This window comes from Cupressus sempervirens, chromosome 7 (genome assembly GCF_028749045.1).
Source record: "Cupressus sempervirens isolate cs-2001-9-10 chromosome 7, ASM2874904v1, whole genome shotgun sequence".
NCBI classification, from domain to species: domain Eukaryota; kingdom Viridiplantae; phylum Streptophyta; class Pinopsida; order Cupressales; family Cupressaceae; genus Cupressus; species Cupressus sempervirens.
Genome location: NC_143124.1, coordinates 313,904,416 through 313,922,142, shown reverse-complemented (window position 1 = coordinate 313,922,142; position 17,727 = coordinate 313,904,416).

Below are 17,727 nucleotides of genomic sequence, written 5' to 3'. Positions count from 1 at the left end.
ACGAGGGGATGAAAGTAAAGCCGGTCACATGTTTTAATTAGCTTTTAATTATTAATATCTAACGGATGTGTCCGAGCTGGTGTATTTCACGGCAACGGCTAAAGGGTAAACTATTTTGTTTACCCCAGCCGCTAGCCCTACGTAGGCACCCGTGATGTCATGATTTCTTAGAACGGTGTGCAAATTTTTGTTTATGGAAAAGGTTACGCAGGCAGTTATATGCGCTTAGGGTCCGTTTGGTTGCTGGAATACAACCGGAATAGGAATAGGAAATTAGAATATGATTTGTATTCTTTGTTTGGTGTGTGGAATAGGAATAGGGAATAAGAATACGTATTCTCATTTTAGCCCCAAAATGAGCTTTTGTCCATTCCAAAAAATACCTGTAATTGGAATTGCTATTCTTGCATTCATTTTCGCTTTCTCAAATTTGATTAAATTTTCAAATTCGCTTTGACCTGGGGTGAGCGCAGGAACTTTGTTTTCAATATTTTCAAATATTTCAGCGATTTTCCAATGGCGCCGATTGCATCTTCAAAATATTTTCAAACGGCGCCGATTGCAAGTTAACCCTATTCCAATTTAAGCTTGCATAACCAAACAAGGGATAAACAAGATTGGATTGCATTTTTCCATTCCTATTCTTCATTTTCCATTCTCATTCAAATTTTCTATTCTAATTCTCAATTCCTACGCTTGCAACCAAACTGGCCCTTAGTGTTAGGAGTTGGCGGGGGGGGGATTGTGACATGGGTTAAGGAGATTTGGTGAAAGTAGGGGAAAGTAAGTTAGTAGAAGATTTAAGTTAGAATGTTAGTGTTTTTTTTTTAAAGTTAGTGAGTTTATAATAAAATTCGTTTTAGTTTTTATGATAGTTATATATTAAAGTTAGTTTAGGTTAGTGTTAAGTTAAGGTAGTATGTTAGTAATTAAGTTGTTTAGTTGTATGTCAAAAATGTTAGTTGTAGTGTTATGTATGTTGTTAATTTAATTGTTTTTTAATATTAGTTTTAGTATGTTTTATTTTATATAAAGTTTTTAAGTGTAAGGTAGTTTAAATTATTAAATAGTACTTGTTTAAATAGATTAGTGTAATTTAGATTTAGTTAAATACGTTTTGGTATTAGTATATATTTTAAAAAAATTAAGTGGTCATATTTTTTTTTAAAAATAGAAAGCCAATTATTGTGGTTTTAAATATAAATTATTTTAGCATGTTAGTTTATTTAACTTTATTTGTATTATTATTTTAGAATAGATCATAAATTCAAACCAAATTGTTATTAGAATAAAGATTTAAATAAGTGTTAGGTCTTTTTTAATTAGTTTGTTTAATTTAATTGATTGATTTAACAATGAACATTTAAGTTTAACAATTTTTTACCTTATGATGTTTTCAAACTGAGTTGTAGTCTTAAAGTTATGATAGGGGAACTTGTACCCATCTTATAATGTACTTATACTTTAACTGTGATTCAAACCTATCAACTTAGTGAATTTAAATTATTACACTAAAAAAAAAATTTTAAAATTATTATGTGTTTTTGCCCTCGTATTTTGAGCATGACATTTTGGTATCAGAGCCCGTGTTTCAACACTAGGAACCTAAAACCATTATGCTTCTGAAACTTAAACTAAAACTTTAAATTGTGAAGGATGCCTCCTGTTACTTGAAGCAATCGACGAGACAGAGGTCGTAGGGCGAGAGGTGGTAGACTTGGACAAGAGGATGGACCACCGCCGCCACCACCACGACGAAACCCAAACCAGGACATTTTAGATGCCCTTCAGAAATTGATTGGTGTAGTCCAATAGAGGGTAGTACTTGTAGTACAGCTAGTGTAGCAGATTCCCGAAGGGGAAGCAGAGGGACTCGGAGGAGGCGAGGCCAGAGGTAGAGAGAGGAGTAGAAGGCCCCCACCAAGGCAGGTTGAGGGACAGGGCAAGCATGAGGGTGAGTCAATACATCAGAGAGGACCACCACTCGACTATTGGAAGCAATCATCTTCTCTTCAGCATCTTCTCTTTAGTTCAGAATTGGAAACAATCAGTCAACTGAAATCAAAAAAGGAAATAAAACAATTAGCTCCATCGTTCACTCCAAAAGCAATCAATTAACTCCTTCAATTAAGGAAACTCTCTAGTTGAACTGAACTCTCCTCTAATCTGAACCGTTCATTTTCTTCAATATCAACCGTTGATTGGTTTTGGATTCTATAAAAGAGATCTTCTACCTCTCATTTTGGGAGGATGTAATTGATGAGTATTGAAACGTTGTCAATTTGAGAGCTCAACATTGTGCTTTCGTAAAAATTTCTTTATTGCATTTTTCTTTGAATACTATCATTTCTAAGATTAATTTGCAACCATGTTAGATTAATCTCTCATCTTATTTCTAGATTAATTTCATTATAATTTGCATAGAAAATCTCAAAAACATAGTGCAATTGCATTTACATTCTAGCTTAGTCTTGCATTCATCTAGATTAAATCCTTCATTCTAGTTGGTCTAGTTATTGAACTCTTGATTTTGAGAGTGCATAGTAAAACCCCATATGGACATAAGGTAACAAATTGCATTGTGCAAACATTCAGGATGTACAATCTCTTGTTCATTCCTGGATGTACATGTGACAAATAATGATCATGTTGAAGTGTGTCGTTAAATCAAAGGCCCATATTTAGCACTCACAATTTGTTCCTATCTAGTTGAACATCAACACACATGATGACAAATGTAGGTTGGTTATCATTAATAAATTTAGATGTAAAATCTATCTAGTCAATAATATTTTTAAGGGCCTAAGGCTTCCTCTAGTTTTATTATGTGTTCAATACTCAAGGTCCATAATATTTACACAACTAACAATAGGCCTTAGCATTTTCATGTTCAATAGGTTATTTGACATGAACCAAACTTATAGCTTAGTATAAGATAGATATGCAAGATGGAATTAATAGCCACATTATTATAGATTTTGATAAAGATTAACCTAGATTTTTTTTGTACGACTTTGTCAATAGCTATAATATTCCTAAATAAGTTAGAAACTCCTTTGAAAACACTAAATTTATAACATTCTTAGAGAATCCCAAAAATATGGATCTAGGTAAGAGCTACAAAAGCAAGTTTGATAGGAGGGTCAAATCTTGGTTTCATTTATAGATGTAAACAATATTTCAAAACTATTAGTATTGGTTCAAGGACCTCCAATAAGAACCTTTATAAGGTCTTCATCATTAACAAAGCTACAAAGAAACAACTCATTAGCAATAATTATGGTATTACACTTTATAATTTATTTTTGGACCCAATCAATATTAGGCATGAAGGACAAAAGCTTACCTACTAAGGAGTGCGTTAACTAAAAAATGGCTACATTCATCATATCATCTGGCATATCCCATCTAAAGACCATTCACATCACATGAAGTTTTAAACTCTACCAATAAAATCTCATGATCCATTTGAGCATATATGTCACCTAATAGTTTGTCTACAAAGATAGAAAACCATTCCTTTGATAAAATGGATCCCATATTATACGAGAAAAATAGAGGAACTGACAACAAATTTCTAAAAATGAACTATTTGTGGAAATATTTGACAAGAAACCTGCAAGATCCCTCCACTCGTTATTCCAATTGACAACCTACACTAAAAAAATAGGAGACACATACAATAACACAAAAAAACCTTAAACCTTAGTAGAGGGATACATTAATTGTTACCCAAAATATAAATATGTTGAATTTGATTGAAGTTAGGTTTTTGCATAATTTCAATCTAAGGTCATGAGGGATAGATTGGGACTTTAAAATGGAAATCTTAAGAACACTGGACATCTTTCTTATTAATCAATCAGTTAATATGATAGCTTCTCATAAATTTTCTCTTACATAGATATTTAAATTTTCCTAGATCATATTTGAAAGGTTGGAGGGTCTATACAATACGGATAGAAATGCAGATAGAGGTGGTTGTGTTCATGGAAATTTTTACTTTGTATCTAGATGATCTTGATTTTGGTTAAGTGTGGAAGGCTTGCACAAAACTTGCTACACTTGATAGGACAAAGTGGTTGCATTTCATGATACAAGATAGTATGTTGTTTAAAGGAAGCCAGTTGTGCATTCCTAGAAGTTCAATGAGAGAGGATCTTATCAAGAAGAAGCATAATGGAGGATTGGCTAGACATTTTAGCAAAGATAAAACCATAGCTTTGGTTGTTGAGAATTATTATTGGCTACAGTTGTAGCAAGATGTGAAGAATTTTGTATAGAGTTGCAAAGTATATCAAATGATGAAAGGAGTGAAGTAGAAGACAAGGTTGTATCAACCATTACCTATACCAAAGAAGTCATGGGAGGAAGTCAGCATGGATTTTGTTCTTTGATTACCAAGGATGCAATATGGGCTTGATTCTATTCTTGTGGTGGTTGATAGGTTTTCAAAGATGGAAAATTTTATTCCTTACAAGAAGACTAGTGATGTTGTTCATGTGACAAAGTTTTTTTTTCAAAGAAGTGGTAAGATTGCATGGTTTTCCAAAGAGTATAGTTTTAGATCAATATAAAAATTTTGTTGGGTATTTCTAGCATACATTGTGGAAGAAGTTGAAGACAAATTTGAAATTTAGTTCATCACATCATCCACAAACTTATGGACTGAGAGAAGTTGTGAGTCACAGTTTGGGAAACTTGCTGAGATTTTTGGTTGGAGACAAGCCAAAAGAATGGTATATGATTTTACCACATGCATAATTTGTGTATAATAATTTTATGAATAGGAATAGATTGTATAAGTGAGTGGTCCCAGAAATGCTTTTGAATTGAGGTAGTTGGATAAAGGAGAGATAAGTAGTGTTGAAGCAAAAGAATTTGTTGAACATTTGAAGAACATCAATGAGGAGGTGAAGAAACACCTCATAAAGATGAATACACAGTATAAACATAAGGTAGATGTGAAAAGGATGTATCAGGAATTTCATATTGGAAACAAAGTCATGGTTCATTTGATAAAAAGAGTTGTTTCTTGTAGGTACATATAATAAGTTGAAGGTGAAGAAGTTTGGACTGTGCAAGATAATGAAATAGTATAATTTTGGAAATGCTTCTAAAGTGGAGTTGCCTGCTGAATTTAATATTTCACTAGTATTTAATATTTTAGATTTGACAAAGTATTATGAATGAGGTGATGGAGATGAATTTTCAAAAGCGCAGTGGAGTATTCTAGTAGCTAGTTCAACTACAAAGGAGATTGAGGGGATACTAGATAGTCGTGTTGGAAAAAGTAAAAGGAACAAAACTTATGAGGAATACCTGGTCAAATGGAAAGGGAGGCTAGTAAAGGATTCATCATGGTTAATAAGGTAGGAGTTTTACCATCTTGGTTTTCCTCTAAACACCTAAGATGTGACAAAGTCACTTCTCAAATTACCCTGGGTGTCTGATGCAAGAGCATCCTAGGTCTAAGAGCAATCTCGCATCACCCAAAAAAAAATTATTTTTAGTTTTTTCTATTTTAATAAGGACTAGTAGACAAGTTTTTTATTATTTATGGAAACTTTCTATTTATACTAATTTTGGCATATGAGCTCAGAATGTTCTTATTTTCTATGTGAAGGTTCATTTTAGAGTTATAAGCCTACCATAAATATCTCATTGCTTTAGCTTAAGTATCAGAGAAGTTATTATGGATTTTCAGTGGAAATATTTACACAAAAGTCTTGAGGCTCACTGTTGGAGGCCTTAGAATTCTTGAATGAGGTCTGAGAACTTGAGTGAAGGATGCTTATGCAATTCCAAGGCTCTAGATCAAGAGCCTACATTTCTAAAAAGTGGCAATGTCCAGAAGCTTCTTGGGTGGCATAAACTTGCCTATTTAAGAAAGGCCCAAACATTGTCTAGAATTGCTCTTGGTGATAGTACACAGCTTGTCCTGCAAATTATTATAATGTAGGGCCCATGTGGGTTAGCATATTGTACTTGTGAATTCTATAATTCTTTATTTGTGGTGCAAATAAGAAGTCCATATTGGGTTCTCGCAATTGTTGTTTTTTCTTTGTTTTATGTTATGGTTTATGGTATTAAGGGGAGCACCCTTCATGAATACAAATGGTTACTGTATTTTTCTTGAATAACAATAGAATTAAACTATACTTATCCTTCCTCTTTCTCTATTATGTAAAATAGAGTTCTACTCCTTCTATTCTCAATTCTAGATCATGAACTTCACATCCAATAATCCCTTCGACATCTTAATCACATTTACCAAACACTCTTCTCTTGTTCACGTACTTCACACTTTACAACAAGGAAAATACATTCCTTTATATCATGTCCTCAAAAAAATTCCTTGACTTAGCCTTGAGGCTTTCCCAATTAATTACAATAGGTCTACATTAAGATAATTCATTTTTTTACAATCCCACAATACTATCGCCTCATTGTCTATACAACTTCTCACACATGTGACCTAGAGACTTGTGCACTCAGTGAAATCAATATTAGACTATCCTCTGTAACTATATAACTTCACATATCCCAATTCTATCTCTACTAGGAGATACAATCCAATCATCAGAAACTACTTCTTAGGTACTATGTCTCTATACTTCTCTCTGTAAATCACATATATCTTCTGGATAGATTCAAGTTACTCGACGCATACTTAATCTCATCATCAAAATAGAGTTTAGAGCATGCCCTTGACTATGCTTCACTTGAACATCAAACCTCTATATATACAACCTCGATCTCTATCTACTATGCCAGTCTTCACATAAACCATACTATGTTGTCATCAATGACAAAAACAATCATGAATGCAACATGCCAATAATTCTACATGTTCACCAGTTCTTAGGATATTCCTTGAAGGGAATGCCATCAACATTCATGCTAACAATAGTTAGCATGACTGTGTGCTACATTCATGAATATATTTTTCATTGATGTAAACATACTGTAACAAATAGAAGAGTAGCAAAAAGAATTTGAGGTCTTAAGGATTGAATATTGAAGATCATATCAAACACAATTGGGGACATGTTTTGTAGTACATACCCTTATGATGTGGGTAAGAGTGCATGCAGAAAGTCAAAGACTAGATGGATTTATTTGTGATCTATAAAAGATAGTTTATAGACAGAGTTTTTGAAAAGTGATTTCTAATGTTTGGATTATATTTGTGAATAGCAATACAATATGGTTAAGTATAGTTAGACAAAGGAAGATGATGATGTCAGTGAGTGTATGGAGTTCAAGATTGCACATGCAAAAATTTATGAAGACTATGAGCCGATGATATTCTATAATTGTGAAAAGCTATATTGTAGAATGCTATTTTAATGAAGTGGTATTGTAATTATAATTGCAAAATCCTCAAGGCCAAATCAATGAATTAATTTTAGGACTTGGTATAAAGGAATGTTATTTTCCTTGTGATGAAGTATGAATATGAAAGTGATTATGAATGTGATAAGTGAAGAAGATTGGAAAATGTGAGTAAGCAATCAAATGAATTATTATGATGCAAGTTTTTATAACTAGTATTGAGATATAAGAAGTATTTTTGTGTGGAAGAGGCATAGTAAGAGGGAAAAACAAAAGTATTTTAGTTACTAAGAACAATCATATTTTTATTATTATAAAAGGAATAATATAGAGGCCATTTGGACAATGTGTTTGGTGGTCTATCCCCTGAAGTTGTTGGATAGTGGGTTCATTCACCTTCTACAACTACTACTAGGGTTGGCACAAATCCAAATACGGTTGGAATCTACTTATAGTAATTCAAAGTCTCCTAATAGGGACTGATATGTACTAAATGTATTTTGTTGGTTCCTAAGAGACTCTATTATCTTACAAGGAAGTTATATATTAGTACATCATTTTATAGGTACCCTCCCCACCAGGGTTTTCCCTCTGATCAAGGGTTTCCCTAGTTAACATATTTCATTTTATTATGTATGTGTATCTTCTTATGGTTGTTATTTATATTAATCACATGTTTAAGATTTAATAAGCTTGATAAAAATTATATTGATCTAATAGCTTATTCACCTCCTAGCCCCACCCCACACCTCTATCAGTTGTCTTGGTAGAATTTTCTTTCTAACAGAGTTCACATCAATGACAACATAAATTTTTTTCCATTTGTAGTTTCTAACACAAAAATATTTGTTCTAAGGTGTATAGTAATTTATGGACAACATCCCATTGAATACATCTACATGAATTATAAAAATAAAAGAATAGAAGTTTTTTTTGTAATGAAAAGAAGGATCTAACATCCTCTTTTAATAAATTGGTCTCTTGTATTATTGAGGTAGCTAACAATAATCTTAGAAACTACAATATTGATGAAGGTTCCTTTTTAGACTGGGATGCAAATATGTATACAAATTGTTTTAAACTAATTAATCCATCAATGATATATAAAAAACCCAACAAGATCGCTAGGATAGAATGTAAATGGTAACCTCCTCTTCCAGGATGGTCAAAGTTAAATTTTGACAAGGCTTGTAGTGGTAATCTAAAACCAGTGGCATTAGGATGTATTAATGGTTCATGCCTAACAAAACATGCTAAACCTTAAGGAGCAATGTCAAATAATTTAGCCAAATTAGAGACCCTAATAGAAGAGGAAACTCGGAGTAGAGAGATATGTATTAACAAATTAGTTACCAAAATAGCTTTGCAATAAAAGTAAATATTTTGAATTTAGTTGATATCATGGAGGTTTGATGTTAACAAGTGACACATCTTTGGTTATTCATTTTTTTTCCTTAGATACTATTTGATTGTAAAATTAAAGTTAATAGGAGATAAGCTTCATCTTTGTTTATGCAGCATACTTCTTTTAGTTCTAACAACTTAATTATAGCCAAGTTTGATTTTTAAGATATACTCACAAGGAATTATCAAGAACAAAGTTATAAATCCAAAAATAAAAAATGTGTGTTCAAACTTGTTAAATTATTTAGAAATATTTACATAAGGGCTATAACAAGAATACACATCCATGTCTCATCTTTGGTGTCAAATTGAGATGGTTTTTTAAACTCTAAACACAATCTGGGACCTCATGGATATATATATATATATATATATATATATATATATATATATATATATATATATATATATATATATATATATATATATATATATATATATATATATATATATATATATATATATGCTTTAAGAAGCCCCCCATTAGGAAAATATATAAAATATTGGAGAATCTTTCATCATTTTGAAAATAAAATTATTTTTATTAGAAAATCTCTCAATTTTTTAAATTTTAAATATTATTTATATAGGCAATTATTTTGGAACAATAACTTTTTTGTGGAAAATATTTTTGAATCTCAATAATAATAGGAAGTTCATTAATCACAATGGAATATTACAAATCAAAATTGAATATATTCTACCTCATGAAATATTATGAGAATCATTACATTATATTTTAAATCAATAGCAAAAACTAAATATTGGTAATATATCCCTAAAGTCACTAATAATTATGATAATTATTGGATAATTAATTTTAATCTCTCCAATGATATATAATATTTAGTTGAATCAAATCTAATTATATATCAAATATTTTGGCGAAACTTTGAGTTTAATTTTTTTAATCAAGTAAATTATATATATAGCTAAATCATAGCCAAGTTCATAAATATATATACATATATATATATATATATATATAGTTTATGCCGATTTTATAATTGTCTGTCACAGTTATTTTTTCATTTCGACTAAAAGATATTAAAGGAAGCGTTTTACACATACGGGATTGAAGGAAAGCTGATTTTAGACAAACAATTGAAAGAAAATAAATTGCGGAAAAAGAAAGGCAATTAAGAATCCTTAAGAAACTCAGGACCGCTCCTGCACAAGAGTTTACATCACAAGCCAATGTCAAATATTTGATGCTCACTAATCGTGCTCAAAATATACTTTTATATATAATTAATTTTTTTTAAATGCACACCTTAAAGTTAAAATAATTTAAAATATTGAATTATAACAATATGAGTATTGGAAAGTATACATTTTCATTCAATGTTCTACTTCATTAGGAACCGGGTCGAAATTTCAACCAATAAGGGTCAAAAAATGAGCCCAAATGTACTAGTCACAAAACTATGACAAAACTATGTTACTCGACATCTAAAGTCCCAAATGCTTGCCACATACAGTGACTTCAATGTTGTAACTCAACGTCTAAATGACTCAGCATGTAGTGCTTACTCATCTCCTAAATCAATTGGCACATACTGTCTTCTTGTCACATGAGTGACTCAGCGTATGAGTGACTCAAAATGCTCTAACTTATATGTTGTGCTCGACATATGTTACTTGTTCGACATGAACTAAGTAAATGGCATAAGTGCATAGACGCTCACTTGTGCAAGCCACATTGAGATTAACAATCTCCCCCTTGCCATGAGTGTCAAAAACACTTGATCATACATTAATACTCTTATTCTTATGAGCATAACATAAACTCTTATCCGACTTCTATCAAAATTTCAAAATTTTGCAACATGACTTATACCTCAAAATCTTATAACTCCCCCTCAGTTGTTTGATCTACTATGTATTGTATTCTATATCAAAATCTTTCTCTTGCTGAGTAGATTTGCCTCAAGTGATACTCTTTCTCTATTTTATGCTTTCTTCCTCTTACTCCCCCATTCTTTCTCTCCCTTACATCTTACTCCCCCTTTTTGACTTTCATGTCAATTGGTTATACACTAATAGTGTGCTTGTCCAAAATGGATTTATGGACCTCAAGAATAATCTTAAGAGCTACATCCCAATTATCACAAGCTACTTCCAAAGACTTAATTTCGATGGCTAGCTTGGCAACAAGGTGTACTAATCCATCAAATGTAGAAAGATTGGGGTCTTCCTTCATAAGTGTTTCTACATAGCCTAGCTCCTTGTGTAAAATTTCAATGTGAGAAGTCAATGTAGACTAGATGCTGATCAGTTTAGCCCTTATTTTGGCTTCAACTTCTTGTACTGTTCCTAACTAACTTTAGGCTTGTAATAGGGTTCTAAAATGTTCCTCACTTTGAGCTAGAGGCATGGGAAATTTGGCTCTAGATGACTACATTAAACTTTTAGAGCTTAGGAGGTGATTCCTTATCTCCTGTGTGAAGACTGTAGGATTACATAGTTTGGTGTACAGAGAGAAAATTTTCTCTAGTACCTTCTTAACACTTTCTATCTTAGTTTCCAATGCAACTTGTGTTACTGCTATTTCCCTAGGTATCTTCTCATTCACTTCTTTTTGAAACTTCTTCTAAGACCATTCTAATAATATGACATTAGTAACTAGGTTTGTATCACTTACTCTTTCCACTATGTTGGTTAGTTATTCAATGATTGGTTTTGTTTCATCTAGAGTAGGTAGACTAAATTCATCTAGGAAAATGACTTTGATCTGAATTAAAGCTTGCTTCTACCTATGCTCCCTTCCAAGAAGTTCTTGATGTTTCTTTCTTGCTAGGGCCTCTTGAAGTATACCCATCTGCTCAATTGTTATTGCTACATAATAAAACTTATGCAATACAATTTCTTCATCTAGGCTAACATCTCCACAAATTATTACCTCTTCTACCTTTGATGAGCTAGGACTCGGCACTAAGAATTGCAATGGTGTTGCATCTATGCTTGGCCTTGGAAGAGATTTATTGGAAGGAGTTCATGATTATGGTAATGTTACCAATACTTGAATTGCTTTTACCTCCTTTGGCTTAGGTGTCACATTTTTCTATTCAAGCTTGTCCTTTTTTGCCTCTTTGATTTCAATTGCACCTTTAACTATGCCAAAGGTAATGGTACATCTATCTAGCCCATTTGACATGGTGTCTCATCATTAACCGATTTTTCCACCTTATCTTCTCCAACTATCTCAACCTTGTCTTTTTTAGGATATTGAACATTTTTTGAGACTGGAATGCTTTTCCATGGGTGTACTAATAGTGTATCTTGTTGTCTCCTTCCTTTGATATACAACTAAGTGTGGTGAAGCTTGTACACTTGTGACTTCAGGAATGATTGTAGGTGTGTCTTGTGTTTTCACTTCCTCCTCTACAGTCATAGATTCTAACTTCTATATTTCATCAGTTCACTTACCAATATATGGTTGCCACATAATTTGGTCTGTAATGTAGATTGGACAAATATTATTTTCAAATCTTCCTTAGTTAGGATATTGATATTCTAATCAATAGAATTAGAAACATTCGTTACTATGACAGTTTCATTATTTACACTTATTACCTATGGAGGGATGGTAGTTAGCTTTTGTGTATCTTGTACACTCTTATCTAGTTGCTACTCTTCCTCGGCTATTGCATGATCGTCAATATTCATATCAATGTTTTCTTCATATTTATCCTCTTCATCATCTTTGGTTATGGCTAGTCCATATGTAATGTTCCACATTTTTTTGGTCTTCTTTACAACATCCTCTATGTCGTTCTGTAGTATGCTAAATTCCCTATACTTAGGAACAAATCTCACAGAATATTTCTTTATGACTTTAGATATTTGTTCCTTGCTAAGTTTTGGCATAACATGAGTAAGCATTGTTTCCATAATCTGTTTCTCTAGGTCTATACAATAATGTCATTTCTTCTCAACTCTATCATATAGACTCTTCGGTATGGAGTTGGCAATTTTTGTAGGAGCCTTCTTAAAAGTAAACATCTTGTCATATATTTCCTCATCTTCTTGGCTTTTCTCCATCTTTCCAAAGTTATCAAATTCAATTGAGAGAAACCTAAAAATCACCATTGTTTCTATTCTTCTAACATAAATTATCTAGGTCTAAAGAGGGACTATGACTCACCACTCGGAATTTCTTGGTCTCATCAGATTCTATCTTCTCCTCATCAAATTCAACCTAAGAAACATACTTTCCTCTTAATCTTTTATGTGCTCCACCTTTATGCTCTTTAGGCTTGGCTAGCTCTTTATCCTTTTAAGCAGCGACTCTTGTACTAGCCCTTGTGGTAGGTGTTGGTCATTTGGTCTGACTTGGTTTTGCAACCTTCTTTGGTTTTGTCACTATAGGTGTCTTTACCTTTCTTTTCTTCTTGTCAATAGAATTTGGTGCTTCCTTGACTTATTCTTCCTTAGAACCTTCTACAACTTCTATATCCTCCTCTTGTCAATCTCCTCCTTCACCTTGTGTTTGTGCCAGTGGTGTTTGAGCTTGTGTGTCTTCTTCTTCTTCTTCTTATTTTTCTTCCTCGACTCCTTCACCAAATTTTTCTTTCAGTTTCTTCACCAATTTTTTCTTTTGTTTTATTACATTGGTAGTCTTCAACTCCAAAGTGATTTTTGATTTGGGCAATTCATAGTTAGCAAATGCTTTAGCTTCTTTGTCCACTTCTTGAGCAACTAATGTTATTATTATTACAAAGGCCTCATCAACGTTTATCTCATAACCTAAAGTCCTTATCCATCTCACTCTAATTTCCATGTCACCTATACTTCCAATCTTGTAATTATAACAATTCTTGACATTTTGTATCATTAAGACTTCCAGTGGTATCATAGACATTCGCCAAAGGGATCTTTCTTATACACTATATCTAGAGTAGCCTCTGTTTAATCTCATTACTAATTAACTAAACATTTAAGACCTATTTTCCCACTACACCTTTCCCTTTCAAAGAACTAGCTACCATCACATAAATCTAGGGTTTGCAAAATTTGAAATTGTCTAACTCAGCACATGGTAACTACCTTACAAATCCTAATGAAATGGTGTCGAATAGTCATTCAAATATCCTATGAATGCTTAGATAAAGTTCTTCAGATTGCCTTTCACTTTTCATCTTCTTTCTAAATTTCAAATGATGTGAAATGAGTAGAAATCAATCAAATATTCCAGAGAATACTATAATTAATGCTAAGTGCTTACATAGCTGTGAGCTCAGCGTCAACTAATTTTTGGCTCACTCGGCATCCACATGTCTTTCCATTCACTCGGAAACCATTACAATCTTGGCCTCAACTAATTGATTTTCTTAGCTCGACATTAACAAACATTTCATTTGGCAACCATAAGAATATTTTCATGCTTGGTAGTAACATTAAAATGCTAACAATACTTTTTAAAAATTCCTTGATTTCTAATAACACTTTGCATATTTAATCATGCATATGTAATCTTTTTAGAATTAGATCCGTGGAACTAATGTATTATATAGCTTTTAAATATTAATCCTACATAACTCTTGATTACTTAGTTTGAGAGGTGTGATCACCTGACCCATTGGGTGAAGTGATTCCATCTACGCTTGATGTGTTGCAATCCTCCTTTTTCTTCCATGTCTTTCTCATCTCATCTCTAAAATTTTCAATATCTCCCTTGCCTTTGCCTTTATTTAACTCACAACTTGGTGCCTTTGACCTTGTTAGACAATATCGACTGATGTGACTAGTCTTCAAATAGGTAAAACATGTGGTTTGATTCAACCACGTCTTGTAGTCACTCTTGAAGTGTGTTCTAATATAATTCTTAGGAACATGTCCATACTCTTGATAGTAGTGACAAATGTACCTTGTATTATAATCCTATTTATGAAAATTTTCATTGTTCTTTACCTTTGTTTGCTTTTTTGATGACCACATGGGTTTGAATCTGCACTCAAAAGCGTTATGACCATACTTCTAATAGTTATAACAATATCCTTCAAATCTCTAAGTGTACATGGTCTTGGTTATATATTCATGTGCATGATGACCTTGTTTGTTGTACGTATGGTAGTGGCCCATGCTCTTTTGCTTAACAATTTTCTTTACATTCTTTATCCTAAACACATCGGCAGTATGTCCTTTATTACCATAATTATGACTAGTAGGTTATGAGTTCTTATCTTTTTTACTTCCTTCTTTAACACTTTTGGATGACTCACCTTCTTTAGTACTTGTGTATCCCAATCTAGATGTATCATTGTTAGATCTAGGAGATCTCATCAATTGTCCAAAGTACTTGATAGCTTCATTTGGTTTATTGAAACTTTCAAAAAATTCCTTTTCCCTTTTCATGTCATTGATCAACTATTCATTCTACAACTTCAGTGTTGCGATATGAATGTCTTTACTATTTATTTCATGATTAGCAATCATGACTTGATTCATTGTTTTCATTCATCATTTGACTCAAAGTTTCTAATTGCATATTAGCAATCCTACTTACCTCTAATAATTTTTATTCTAGTCTCCTGGTCAAAAATCTTTTATCATCTTCAATCATGAATTTGTCTTCCATAGCTTTCTTTTTCTACTCGGTTACCTCACATACTAATATGGCTTGTGATTCTTGTTCTATATTAAGATTTCTAATCTCTTTAGCTAGGGCATGCACTACTTACTTAGCTCCTAAATCATTTAGCAAATACTGTCTACTCGGCACATGAGTGACTTGGCATGCTCTAACTTATATGTGGTGCTTGGCATATGTTACTTGTTCGACATGAACTAAGTAAGTGACATAAGTTTATAGACACTCACTTGTCAAAACCAATCTAAATTAATAAAAGAGCTATTACTATAATTAATGCCAAGTTCTTACATAACTGTGAGCTCAGCATCAACTAATTTTTGGCTCACTCGACATCCACATGTCTTTCCATTCACTCAGCAACCATTACAAGCTCGTCCTCAATTAATTAATTTTATTAGCTCGACATTAACTAAAATTTCATTTGGCAACCATAAGAATATTTTCAAGCTTAGTAGTAACATGAAAATGTTAACAATACTTTGAAAATTTTCCTTGATTTCTAATAACACTTTACATCTTTAGTCATGCATATGTAATCTTTTTAGAATTAGATCCTTGGAATTGATGTATGATATATCTTTTAAATACCAGTCCTACATACCTCTTGATTACTTAGTTTGATGAGATGTCATCACCTAATGCATGGGATGAGGTGATTCCACCTGCGCTTGATGTGTTGCCATTCTCCTTTTTCTTCCATGTCTTGCTCATCTTATCTCTTACATTTTCAATATCTACCTTGCCTTTGCCTTGCTTAACTCACAACTTTGTGCCTTTCAGCTTGTTAGACAATATCGACTGATGTGACTAATCTTCAAATAGCTAAAACATGTGGTTTGACTCAACCACCTTTTGTAGTCACTTCTAAAGTGTGCTATAATATAGTTCTCAAGAACATGTCCATACTCTTGACAGTAGTGACAAATGTACCTTGTATTATAATCCTAGTTATGAAATTTTTCATTGTTCTTTCCCTTTATTTTCTTGTTTGATGACAACATGGGTTTGGATCTACGCTCAAAAGCTCTATGACCTTACTTCTGATCGTTATAATAATATCCTTCAAATCTTCGACTATGCATGGTCTTGGTTCTACATTCATGTACCTAATGACATTTTTCGTTGCACTTATGGTAGTGGCCTATGCCCTTCTGCTTAACATTCTGATTTATAGTCTCACTCCTACACACATTGGCAGTATGTCCCTTCTTAACATAATTATGACAAGTAGGTTATGAGTTCTTACCTTTGTTACTTCTTTCTTCAACACTTTTGGATGACTCATCTTCCTTAGTACTTCTATATCCTAGTCTAGATGTATCATTTTTAGATCTAGGAGATCTCATCAATTTTTCAAAGTGCTTGTAGCTTCATTTGGTTGATTGAAAATTTTAGCAAACTCCTTTTCACTTTTCAAATCATTGACTAACTATTCATTCTACAAATTTAGTGTTGTGATCTCAATGTCTTTACTATTTATTTCATGATTAACAATGATGACTTGATTCATTTTTTTCATTTTGTAGTGCCTGCCCCTAGTTCACATTTTTGTTATCATTGTCAATTTGCTTTAGGTTGATTTTGTGCATTGATTAGCTAGAGATATTGGATTTACAATAGTATGATATTATTTCATGACTTTGATTACAAATATATCAGTTATAATTGCTTAGTTGATTTCATTCATGTGTTTTTAATGATATTTTAATGATCCTAGTTAGTAAATCTGGTTTCTTTTATAAAAATGTTAACATGATGTCTTTAATGATGATTATGTTGTATTGATAGAGATGCATTATTATACGTACGCATTTGATATTAGACTTGTGATTTTTATGATACTTACCCCATACTTGCATGTGTATGGTGTGCATGTTTATTTTATCTTTCTGTCTGACGTGTTTGATGTGGTTAAGGGAGGGACTCGTAGTCACCTGCTAGTCGGGATCTACACGATGAACCACTCCCTGCCATTGCCTATTTAGTCTAGATATATTATATACATGTACATGCTTGTCTTTTATGCAAGATGCAGGTACCGGGCATCGACTTCCCTGAATTGCCAGGATGAGCGCGCCCTATTACAAATACTCAAATGGTGATAATGGGAAGATAATGATCAGGTCCAATCCTAGCCATAAGCCTATAATACTTGTCCTGCAAGGAGGACTCGTAACAGGCTGTCTACCCTTTTAAAACCCGTTAGTAGTTTTGTGCGTATGTTGTTTTGTGAGTCTTTGATGAATTTCTATTAATTAAGTCTAATTAATAAATTAAATTAATAATTTAATTTAATGGAGAATTATTATGACTTTTTGAATATTTAATTATATTTAATTAATTGAGAAATTAATTAAATATAAAGAATAAATTGAAGATAAAAGTTTTAA